At 45.1% G+C, this 13,182-nt stretch overlaps 1 non-coding gene across 1 annotated transcript; it reads left to right on the top strand.

Moving 5' to 3' along the window:
• The first annotated feature begins 2,523 nt into the window (after positions 1–2,523).
• Positions 2,524–2,597, top strand: trnai-aau (transfer RNA isoleucine (anticodon AAU)). The gene has a single exon. It is a non-coding gene; the product is annotated as a tRNA-Ile (tRNA).
• Positions 2,598–13,182: the final 10,585 nt, after the last annotated feature.

Here is a 13,182-nt window from a genome sequence, read left to right as displayed (position 1 = left end):
TCTCAACATGCGTGATGCAAACATTGTCACCTTGTGCAACAATAAAGGCGATCGCAGTGACTGCAGCAATTAGCGAGGCATCTGCTTGCTAAGTATTGTGGGGAAGGTCTTTGCTCGCATTGCTCTGACCAGATTGCAGACCCTGACATCACATCTATCTTGAGTCTCAGTGCAGATTCAGAGCTGGTAGATCGACAGTCGACATGATTTTCTCACTTCGGCAGTTACAGGAGAAGTACTGTGAACAGTACAGACCACTCTACATTGTCTTTATAGACATCACCAAGGCCTTCGATCTTGTTTGCAGAGACGGACTCTTCAAACTGCTGTGGAAACTAGGCTGCCCTCCTGAACTCTTGGGCGTCATCTCTTCTTTCCACGAGAACATGCACAGTTCCGTCAGTTACAATGGAGCAACATCAGACACGTTCACGATCAGCAGTGGGGTAAAACAGGGCTGTGTCCTGGTGCAAACTCTCTTCGGAACGTAGGTGGAGGCAGTTTACCCTGTCGAGCCTGATCTGTCATTCAATTACATCCTTGATGATCATCTACCTCAACACCACTTTCCCGCGCTCTCCCCATATCCCTTGATGTCATGAGTATCAAGATTTCTATCAATTTCTGTCCTGAACATGCTCAATGATTGAACTTTCACAAACCCCTGAGGTAGAGATTTCCAAAGATTCACCACCCTCTGAGTAAAGAAATTCCACCCTATCTCAGTTTTAAATGGCCTTTTAAATGAAACTTTAAGGAATACAAGCCCAGTTTCCTCATAAAACAATGCCACCATCCCAGGGATTAGTCTGGTGACCCTCCGTTGCACTCCCTCTGTGGCAAGTATATCCTTCCTTAGATAAGGAAACCAAAACTGTGCACAATACTCCAGCACGATCTCACCAAGGCTCTATACAATTGCAGCAAGACATCTTTATTCCTGTACTCATGACCCCTCGTGTTAAGGCCAACATACCATTTGCCTTCCTAATTGATTGCTGCACCTGCATGCGAGCTTTTCGTGTCTCATGAACAAGGACACCCAGGTCCCTTTGGACATCAACACTTCCCAAACTCTCACCATTTAAGAAATATTCTGTCTTTCTGTTTATTCTACCAAAGTGGATAACTTCACACTTATTCACATTATATTCCATCTGTCATTTCATTCACTTATCCTGTCCAAGTCCCCTGGAAGCCTCCTTGTAACCTCCTCACAGCTCACATCCTTTACAATTGGCATATTCTTCTCCATGCTGCTATTTTAAACTTTCAGTGACTCAGATGGGGGTGTCCACCTGCATACCAGAGCTGATGACAAGCTGTTCATCTTGGCAAGACTGCGCACCAAGACCAAAATGAGTCAGTTCTTGGTCTGTGAGTTGCTGTTTGCTGATGATGCTGTGCTGACATCCCATAATGAAGTTCATTAACAGCAGCTTGTATATCGGTTCTCCCTGGCCTGCAAGGAGTTTGGACTGACGATCAGCAGCAGGAAGATCAAAGTTATGGGCCAGGACGTAGAGACTCCACCTTCCATCAACATCGACAGCCTCACTTTGGAGGTTGTCAACAGCTTCACAGACCTTCGATCAACAATCACCAGCAATCTGTCCCTTGATACTGAAATCAGCACCAGGATTGTCAATGCTGCAGCTGTCATGTCAAAGTTGAGAAGACCAGTGTGAACCGACACCAAACTGATCGAAAATACAAAACTCCACATGTACCAGGCTTGTGTTCTCAGCACCCTCCTTTATAGTAGAGAAGCATCAACAACTTATGCAAGCCAAGAAAAGCAGCTGAACAGCTTCCACCTCCGCTGTCTCAGATGGATATTGGGCATCTCCTGGCAGGACAGAGTGCCGAATGCAGAAGTACACCAGCGTGCAGGGATCTGCAGCATGTTTGCCCTCTTGAGTCAGCGGTGACTCTGTTGACTGGGTCATGTGTGCTGAATGGATGACGGTCGCTTTGCCAAAGACATGCTCTTTGGTGAGCTTGCTATCAGCACGAGACCAACAGGTCACCCACGTCTGTGATGCAAGGACATCTGCAAAGCGAGATCTCAAGCTGACTGGGATTGGAGTCGATGCATGGGAAGTCCTTCCTGCTGACTGGAATTCCTGGAGAAAGGCATTCAGGAAGACCATGGGAAAAGCAGAGGACAAAAGAAATGACCAGATGGTGGGAAAGAGAGCTCAGAGGAAGGAAAAATTATCAGTCGACCTCGGGCCAATTATATTCATCTGTACCAGCTGTGGAAGGGATCGTCGCTCACGAGTCGTCCTCCACAGCCACAACAAACGATGTTTCACACAGAAGTGACGTACACCCCGGGTGTAGCCCATCGTCTTCCGAGACGGACGGTTGCCTATTACAATTACAACTACAGCTCCAACTACAAGAGCGAGTCAGAGGCTGGGAACTCTGCCGTGACGAACTCAGCTCTTGACTCGCCAAAGTCTGCCCACTATCTGCAAGGTCTTCCTCTGATTTCAATTGCATGCACATTCGCAATCTGGCTCTGTAGCTCAGTTGGTTAAAGCACCTGTCCAATAAACAGGAGATCTTGGGTTCAACTCCCAGCAGAGCCTTATATCACAGTAACAACATGCTTGAAAAGTTTCATTATCAACACTGACATCTGTGTCTTGTGAGCTTTAATTCAAAATACATGATGAATTTCAATCACATAAAAAAACAGCCTTTGTGAAGGATATGAGTTTGGAATGGCTGTTCCTCCTTGGACAGAACTTCAGTGCTGATACATCAAAGGTAACTTCTTTGACATAAATTTGTTCACAGTTACATTCAACCTGGAAAACAGCTTGATATTAATCTCACTGAAGGAGAGTGTTTGTGTCATTATGTGTTGCTTTTAACCGAGACTGGGACATGACGCAAGTGGGAGGATTCATCTGAGGTTTGGAATATTTGTCAGTCAGGAACAAGAAAAATCAAAGGAACCAAATAAGAAAACCTATGTCTCATGTGGTTACCGAGAAACGGTGAGAAGATATTAAACTTTGTTGTATTTAATACAACTGTGTGAACTTTGATCTTTGCGGCCTTTTATAAACAGTATTTGAAGGGTCTCAGTAAAAATGTTCAGTGTTGATGAGAGTGGGGTCTGGGTGAGCAGCTGCTGAGTGTGACAGGGTCAGGACTGGATGCAGGAAGTTCTCTGACATACTCTCTCTCTCTCTCTGATGGGTTGAGTTGATTTTCAACTGGCAGCTGTTGCTGTTTTGATAATTCAAGTTCCCTCCACCGATTTTTTTGGACAGACAGTGCAGTATGAGGCTGTAAAGGGTTAATGCTGAAGACAGTGGGATCAACCCCGCCCACAATCAGAGTGATGATGTAACTGTCACATGAGATGAGGTTTGGGAGAAGAGAGAGCAGCACCAAGGATGCTCGTTTAGGAGGCTTGATGAGTGTGTATATAGTATTGTGTAAATTAGAAAAGAGTTCTTAGTTCTTTCAGCAGGGAATGTGTCCAGAAAATATCGCGAAACTCACAATTTTATTATTCAGGAGTTGGAACACAGGGATATTAACTCCAAGTGACAGTAGTGGTTTCATTTAACAAAAGAAAAGTAGAGAATAATATTGCTCATTGATTGAAATCCCCCAGTGAGGTGACAGTTAAACATGTGATCTGTTGGGGCATCCTTCGATCCAAGGTTTCGGCAGCATTTAATCTCCCTTTTTGGTGAAATTCTCTGTTTTTTGCATCTTTTTTTAATCCAGCTTTTATGGACCAGTGAAAAAACTGAAAAAAGTGAACAGATCCATCCTTTCTTTTCTTCCTTCTTCCCATCAGTTTCTCTTTTCTGTCCCAATTTAATCTGCTGTTTCTGCTGTTTTATCCATTCCAATCAAAATTCAACATTCCAATCAAATCTATTTGTTATTCCACAGTGTCTTTCCATGTGTTTTATTCTGTTGTATTCTCTCACAGTCTGTTTGATGATCAATTTTACATCTCACTCTCTGTTCTGGTGAAGATCAGAAACAGTGATATCTGTTTGCAACACCCGACAAGTCAGCCTGAGGCTGTATCTCATCGATAATGTGGAGTTAGGAACATAGGAACATAGGAGGAGGAGTCGGCCATTCTGCCCATCGAGCCTATCCCACCATTCAATATGATCATGGCTGATCATCCACTTCAATGCCCTTTTCCCCATACTTTCCTCATATTCCCTTATGTCATTTGTATTTAGAAATCTATCAATCTCTGCTTTAAACATACTCAATAACTGAGCTTCCACAGCCCTCTGGGTTACAGAATTCCAAAGATTCACAACCCTCTGAGGAATAACATTTCTCCTCATCTCTGTCCTAAGTGGCTTGCCCCTTATTTTGAAATTGCGTCCCCTGGTTCTCGACTCCCCAACCAGGGGAAACATCTTAGCTGCATCTACCCTGACTGTCCTTTAAATATTTTGTAAGTTTCAATGAGATCACCTCTCATTCTTCAAAACTCTAGAGAATACAGCCCCAGTTTCCCCAATCTCTCTTCATCGGACAGTCCCACCATCCCAGGAACAAGTCTGATGAACCTTCTTTGCACTCCATCTATGGCAATAATATCCTTCCGAAGATAAGGGGACCAAAGCTGCACACAGTACTCCAAGTGCAGTCTAACCAGGGTTCGATACAATTGAAGCAAGAATTCACTACTCCTGTACTCAAATCCTCTTGCGATAAAGGCTAACATACTATTAGCCTTCCTAATTGCTTGCTGCACCTGCATGTTAGCTGTCAGTGACTTATTGACATGGATACCAGGTCACCCTTATACTCTATACCTCAGTTAATAAAGGAAAGGATTCCATATACCTGCTGAACCACCTTATTGACCTGTCCTGCTACCTTCAGGGATCTGTGGACATTCACTCCAACGTCCCTCACTTCCTCTACACCGTTCTGTGTTCTCCCATTAATTGTGTATTCCTTTGCCTTTTTTGACGCCTGCTCTCGCTGTTCCCTGCTCTCCGAGTGAACTCTTGCTCCCTCTCCTGGGCTCTTTATGCTCCATTCTGCTCTCACTGTTTCCTGCTCTCTTAATGTATCAATATTTATTTGCCTTGTGTTTAATTTAAAATATGGATTAACTGTATTTTACAGTTGTAGGTTTTATTTGGTAGTCCTGTACAAGTTGTGGATTGGTATTCAATATTTAGGTCTGTGAAAACGATTGTGAATGAAAATATAACTTTCAATCTTACACATGGGCTGGTCTGCAAGCTCCAAGTCCTTCATTTTGTAGTAATGGAATTGATACTGTATCTTTCAGTCTTAATCTCTGTGGGATTTTTGAACTGGTATGTAATGCATAACTTGGTCTAACGTCTGATGTACATTATTGGGATTCATAGGATCATAGGAAATAGGGGCATTAGGCCATTCAGCCCTTCGAGCCTGCTCCAAAATTCAAACAGATCGTGACTGATCATCTAACTCTACGCCATTTTTCCCTGCTATCTCCATATCCCTTGATCTTGTTAGTATTTAGAAATCTATCGATTTCTGTCTTGAATATGTTCAATGATTGATCTTCCACAGCCCTCTGGGATAAAGAATTCCACAGAGTTCCCACCCTCTGAGTAAAGAAATACCTGCTCATCTCAGTCTCAAATGGCCTGCCCTTATTCTGAGACTGTGTCCCCTTGTTCTAGACTCACTAGACAGAGGAATCATCCTATCCATATCTACCCTGTGACACCCTGTAAGAACTTTGTCTGTTTCAATGAGATCACCTCTCATTCTTCAAAACTCTAGAGAATTTAGGCCCTGTTTCTGCAGTCTCTCATCATAAGACAATCCCACCATCCCAGGGGATGAGACCGGTGAATCTCTGTTGCACTCCCTCTCTGACAAGTCTATCCTTCCTTAGATAAGGAAACCAAAATTGTACAGAATACTCCAGGTGCAGTCTCATCTAGACTTCATACATCTTTACTCATGTACTCAAATACGCTTTCAATGAAGCCAACATACCATTTGCCTTCCTAATTGATTGCTGCACCTGCATACTAGCTTTCAGTGTCTCATGAACAAGGACACCCAGGTGCCTTTGGACATCGACACTTCCCAGCCTCTCACCATTTAAGAAATACTCTGTCTTTCTATTTATTCTACCAAAGTGGAGAACTTCACACTTATTCACATTATATTCCATCTGCCATGTTCTTGCCCATTCATTTAACCTGTCCAAATCCCCTTAAAGCCTCCTTGCATTCAGTCTGTACCTTTCAATTCTGTAAACTTTGTCTGTTCTATTTCAGATTTTATATTTAAAATGTAACCATGGTGACAGAGTTTATTTAGATCTGATGGTGAGTTTGTTTTTGGACTGTGATTGATGGATCAACCTGTCAGCTGTACTGAATTGGAGTGAAATAGAAACAACTTCTGTCTCTCCTGCTGTTGTTTGACTGTTGGATTGAAAATGTGTCTCTTGACTTTGGGATCAGTGTCTGTGTGACTACTTCTTTTGTTTGTTCCAGTGGAACTGATGAGCTGGCAGTATCTCTGTGCTTTGGGAGTGATCCTGTACCGACTGTGTGTTGGAATGAGCTCGCTGCACTTTTCTTTGTGTCCAAGAATCACCACATCCATTCAGGTTCCTTCGTGTATTTTCCTGCAGGAATGAAAGAACTGGTGAGATAGAAGATACAAAAGCGATCAATGTAATCGTCCCAATAATAATCATTATGAACAATCACAAAATGAAAACCAGGAACACAAACAGTGTCAGTGTCTGACTCCACTGCAGTACTGCAGTATTCAGCTTCTGTTTACCAGGTGTTTGCAGTGGATTTGCAACAAGTTTGTGACATTCAGAAACAACACAAGCCCTGCACTGCTCAATGACTGGGACTGTCCGATAGAGCAGTGACCTTTACACAGTCGCATTTCTATTTCAACGGAAAACAAGCAGCCACTATTTAAAATGTGCCTTTCACACTTCTCACCTGGTGTCTGCAATAAATGCTCTTTGTCAAACTGTCCACATCGTTGTTGTGCGGCTATTTTTCCCCCACTGTTCACGATCCAACAAACAGTGAGAGACTGGAACTAAAGCAGGAAAATTCCCTCTCCTTTGGGTGGTAAAATTGTCAGTGATTTTCAATAGTGATTTCTTCCCATTGTGTCTCCCTGAGCCTGTAGAGACACTGTCCGAGAATGAACTCTCCCTTCCCCATGTCCCCGGCTCACTCCATGTTCCGGGAGCAGCTCCTGCTCCACAGTGTCTGTTACAAACAGATATGGTTCGGAAGGGCTGGGGCGTGCACCAAAACATGGGAGGAGCGAGTAGCCAAGGTACGACAAACGTTGGGCATGTGGGGGCAGCGATCTCTCTCCATTGTGGGTAAGAACCTGGTCATCAGGTGCGAGGCACTCATCTTGTTGCTCTACGTGGCGCAGGTCTGGCCCATACCCCACTCCTGCGCCGTGGCAGTCACCCGAGCCATTTTCCGCTTCGTCTGGGGATCTAAAATGGACCGCGTCTGGAGGGACACGATGTTCAAATCTCTGGACAAGGGCGGGAAAAATGTACCCAACGTGGCCCTCATCCTGAGGACCACCTTTGTGTGCGGCTGCATCAAGCTGTGTGTAGACCCCCAGTACACAAACTCCAAGTTTCACTACGTGCTGAGGTTCTATCTGTCCTCGGTGTTGCGAAGGATGGGCCTGGTCACATTGCCGCGGAACGCTCCATGCAGTTGGGCGGTGCCGGACCACCTATCCTTCGTGGAGCAGTTTCTGCGGGCAAACACCTTTGACCACCGGTCCATCAGGCAGTGGTCTGCACGGAATGTCCTCAAGGCCCTACGGGAAAAGGAAACGGTGGATCCTGTCGGATGGTTCCCCGAGCAGATCGTCAAAGTCATTTGGCGGAATGCCTCATCACCAGAACGTTCAAACAAGCACCAAGACGTAGCTTGGCTGGTGGTGAGAAGGACCCTCCCCGTCAGATCCTTCATGCACACCCGAAGTCTCGCCCCCTTCGCACAGTGCCCCCGCGTTGGCTGTGGTGGGGAAGAGACAATCACCCACCTCCTCCTGGAATGTGCCTTTGCAAAGCAGGTGTGGAAAGAGATGCAGTGGTTTTTGTCAAGGTTCATCCCAAGCAGCTCTGTAACACAGGATTCTGTGCTCTATGGGCTGTTCCCAGGGACGCACACCGAGACAAACATCAACTGCTGCTGGAGGACTATCAATTCGGTGAAAGACGCCCTTTGGTCTGCCCGAAACTTGCTGGTCTTCCAGCGCAAAGAGTTGTCCACGACCGAATGTTGCAGACTGGCACATTCCAAGGTCCAGGACTACGTGCTGAGGGACGCACTAAAGCTTGGGGCAGCCGCAGCAAAGGCTCAATGGGGAAAGACCACAGTGTAAGGTTCCCCCACCAAGCTGGACTGAGGGGCTGGATCCATGGGAAACCCCTCGAACTGTATCGTTAATATTCTCAATTGCTGTAAATGTAAAACTATAATTGACATGACAATTGTGAAACGGAAGGGTTGGGAAGAAACTTATGACAGTATTGAAGGAAACTGACCTCCCTTGCAATGTTTGTATTTTTTGGTGCTGTTTGGAAACTGTTTGGCAATGTAATTTTTACAGATTTTTATGAATAAAGTATATTTTGGAAATTAAAAAAAAGTCTGTTACAAACACTCCCGACTCCCCCTCAACTTCCCACCACTCAATGCTAATCTCTGAGCACATCTGCGGACACGCTCCCAAAGCAGTGGCTGCTGGAAGCAGATGCTGTTTGTTCCCTTCCCCCGGGCCCAGGAAGTCTCCATTAGCAGCTGATTTAAAGCATCTTCCCCTGATTGAGTGAATGGCTTCACAGACTGGGTTGGGAAAGGCTGCGCATGCGCTCCACTCCTCATTGTGACGTCCCACAGGGGGCGGGGCTGCATCCCTGCAGCAATTCAGCATTCAAACATCAATGGGAACTTTCCCCATTTCACCCTCATCAAAGTCCCAAAGAAAGTGAAGAGGGGCTTGGACTGGAGGGAGGGAGGGGCGGGGTAGGGGGAACCTAGAACCCAGAAAGCTGCCCACTTGCCCCATTTAGATTCTCAATTTGTGGTCATTCCCTGCAGGGGGTTTGTTATTATTGAGCCCCTCCTGGTAAAACAATCCGGTAGAAAGAGGGGAGAAAGGAGGGAGCCGGTGTGGTTGCTGGGACCTTGCAGAATTCATTTCAGCAGCAAAAGTCCCGGGTTATATTAACCCGAGTGAAACACGCTGTCAGTGAGAGGAAAACCGAACGGCCCTTTTCATCTTTTCATTGGAAACAAAGTAGAGCCAGAAGTGCGGCGAGCAGAGCAGACACACAAGCTCAATGACAGGAGAGCTCGGTCGTCCCTGAGTTTCAGCTCCCGGCGCAGACATTTCCTCATCCACGCTGTCTTTACTGTGGATGTTCAGGGGTTCCTTGTCGGATCTGAGGACTGTATCCATTAAACATTCTGAGTCAGGAGATCCACACACTCTCTGTTATCAAGATTTATGGGCAGGAATGTTTCAAAACTTTGTCTATTAAATCATTGTATTATTCACAGAACTAATGAGGCAATCGGTTCATTATTCAGGCCTTGAACTTGGATTGGGTAGACCGAAAACTGAGAGGTTCAGCACCTTTCCACTTCTTCACTAACATAACTGATTTTTTTGATGAAGTAACAGAAAAGGTTGATGAAGGGAAAGCAATGGATGTTGTCTATATGGATTTTAAGAAAGCGTTTGACAAACTACCACATAAAAGGCTGGGTAACAAAACTGTGGCTCCTGGAATAGGAGGGTCAGTATCTGCTTGGGTTAAAAAATGGATGAAATATCAAGAAAAGCGAGTTGTGGTATTTGGTTGTTTTTCAGAATGGAAGATGGTGAACAGTGATGTCCACAAGGGTCAGTGTCAGGACCACAATATATAGAAATGACTTGAATATTGGAATCACAGAATCACAGAATTGTTACTGCACAGAAGGAGGCCATTTGGCCCATCGTGTCTGCACTGACTCTCCAAATGAGCAATTCACCTCATGTCACTTCCCCGTCCTCTCCCCATAATCCTGCACATTCTTCCTTTTCAGATAACAGTCTAATTCCCATTTGAATGCTTCAATTGAACCTGCCTCCATCACATTCTCAGGCAGTTCATACTTTAACCACTCGCTGTGTGAAAAAGTTTTACCCCATGTCGCTTTTGCTTCTTTAGCAATTAATTTAAATCTGTGCCTTCTCGTTCTCGATCCTTTCACAAGTGGGAACAGTTTCTCCCTATCCACTCTGTCCACACCCCTCATCATTTTGAATACCACTATGAAATCTCCTCTTAGCCTTCTTTTCTCCAAGGAAAACAGTCCTAACTTCTCCAATCTATCTTCATAACTGAAGTTCCTCATCCCAGAACCATTCTCATGAATCTTTTCCATAATCTCTCCAATGCCTTCACATCTTTCCTGAAGTGTGGCACCCAGAACGGGACGCAGTACTTCAGCTGAGGCTAGTGTCTTGTACAATAGAACATAGAACATTACAGCGCAGGACAGGCCCTTCGGCCCTCGATGTTGCACCGACCTGTGAAACCATCTGACCTACACTATTCCATTTTCATCCATATGTCTAGCCAATAACCACTTAAATGCCCTTAAATTTGGCGAGTCCACTACTGTTGCAGGCAGGGCGTTCCACGCCCCTACTACTCTCTGAGTAAAGAAACTACCTCTGACATCTGTCCGATATCTATCAACCCTCAACTTAAAGCTATGTCCCCTCGTGTTTGCCATCACCATCCGAGGAAAAAGACTCTCACTATCCACCCTATCTAACCCTCTGATTATCTTATATGTCTCTATTAAGTCACCTCTCCTCCTCCTCTCTAACGAAAACAACCTCATGTCCCTCAGCCTTTCCTCGTAAGACCTTCCCTCCATACCAGGCAACATCTTAGTTAATCTCCTCTGCACCCTTTGCAAAGCTTCCACATCCTTCCTATAATGCGGTGACCAGAACTGCACGCAATACTCCAAGTGTGGCCGCACCAGAGTTTTGTATAGCTGCAGCATAACCTCGTGGCTCCGAAACTCGATCCCCCTACTAATAAAAGCTAATACACCATATGCCTTCTTAACAGCCCTATTAACCTGGGTGGCAACTTTCAGGGATTTATGTACCTGGACACTAAGATCTCTCTGCTCATCTACACTACCAAGAATCTTCCCATTAGCCCAGTACTCTGCATTCCTGTTACTCCTTCCAAAGTGAATCACCTCACACTTTTCCGCATTAAACTCCATTTGCCATCTCTCAGCCCAGCTCCGCAGCCTATCTATGTCCCTCTGTAACCTACAACATCCTTCGGCACTATCCACAACTCCACCGACCTTCGTGTCATCCGCAAATTTAATAACCCACCCTTCTACACCCTCATCCAGGTCATTTATAAAAATGACAAACAGCAGTGGCCCCAAAACAGATCCTTGCGGTACACCACTAGTAACTAAACTCCAGGATGGACATTTACCATCAACCACCACCCTCTGTCTTCTTTCAGCTAGCCAATTTCTGATCCAAAGCACTAAATCACCTTCAATCCCATACTTCCGTTTTTTCTGCAATAGCCTACCGTGGGGAACCTTATCAAACGCCTTACTGAAATCCATATACACCACATCCACGGCTTTACCCTCATCCACCTGTTTGGTCACCTTCTCAAAAAACTCAATAAGGTTTGTGAGGCACGACCTACCCTTCACAAAACCGTGCTGACTATCGCTAATGAACTTATTCTTTTCAAGATGATTATAAATCCTATCTCTTATAACCTTTTCCAACATTTTACCCACAATCGAAGTCAGGCTCTATAATTACCAGGGCTGTCTCTACTCCCCTTCTTGAACAAGGGGACAACGTTTGCTATCCTCCAGTCTTCCGGCACTATTCCTGTTGACAATGACGACATAAAGATCAAGGACAAAGGCTCTACAATCTCCTCCCTGGCTTCCCAGAGAATCCTAGGATAAATCCCATCTGGCCCAGGGGACTTATCTATTTTCACACTTTCCAAAATTGCTAACACCTCCTCCTTGTGAACTTCAATCCCATCTAGCCTAATAGTCTGTATCTCAGTATTCTCCTCGACAACATTTTCTTTCTCTACTGTAAATACTGACGAAAAATATTCATTTAACGCTTCCCCTATCTCCTCTGATTCCACACACAACTTCCCACTCCTATCCTTGATTGGCCCTAATCTAACTCTAGTCATTCTTTTATTCCTGATATACCTATAGAAAGCCTTAGGGTTTTCCCTGATCCTATCCGCCAATGACTTCTCGTGTCCTCTCCTCGCTCTTCTTAGCTCTCCCTTTAGATCTTTCCTGGCTAGCTTGTAACTCTCAAGCGCCCGAACTGAGCCTTCACGTCTCATCCTAACATAAACCTTCTTCTTCCGCTTGACAAGTGCTTCAACTTCTTTAGTAAACCACGGCTTCCTCGCTCGACAACTTCCTCCCTGCCTGACAGGTACATACTTATCAAGGACACGCAGTAGCTGCTCCTTGAATAAGCTCCACATTTCGATTGTGCCCATCCTCTGCAGTTTCCTTCCCCATCCTACGCATCCTAAATCTTGCCTAATCGCATCATAATTTCCTTTCCCCCAGCTATAATTCTTGCCCTGCGGTATATACCTGTCCCTGCCCATTGCTAAGGTAAACCTAACCGAATTGTGATCACTATCACCAAAGTGCTCACCTACATCTAAATCTAACACCTAGCCGGGTTCATTACCCAGTACCAAATCCAATGCGGCATCGCCCCTGGTTGGCCTGTCTACATACTGTGTCAGAAAACCCTCCTGCACACACTGGACAAAAACTGACCCATCTAAAGTTCTCGAACTGTAGTATTTCCAGTCAATATTTGGAAAGTTAAAGTCCCCCATAACAACTACCCTGTTACTCTCGCTCCTGTCGAGAATCATCTTCGCTATCCTTTCCTCCACATCTCTGGAAATATTCAGAGGTCTATAGAAAACTCCCAACAGGGTGACCTCTCCTCTCCTGTTTCTAACCTCGGCCCATACTACCTCAGTAGACGAGTCCTCAAACGTCCTTTCTGCCGCCGTAATACTCTCCTTGA

Source organism: Heterodontus francisci, unplaced genomic scaffold (assembly GCF_036365525.1).
Source record: "Heterodontus francisci isolate sHetFra1 unplaced genomic scaffold, sHetFra1.hap1 HAP1_SCAFFOLD_184, whole genome shotgun sequence".
NCBI classification, from domain to species: Eukaryota; Metazoa; Chordata; class Chondrichthyes; order Heterodontiformes; family Heterodontidae; genus Heterodontus; species Heterodontus francisci.
The sequence above is the reverse complement of the archived record's forward strand: the minus strand, read 5'-3'. Positions and strand labels throughout refer to the sequence as shown.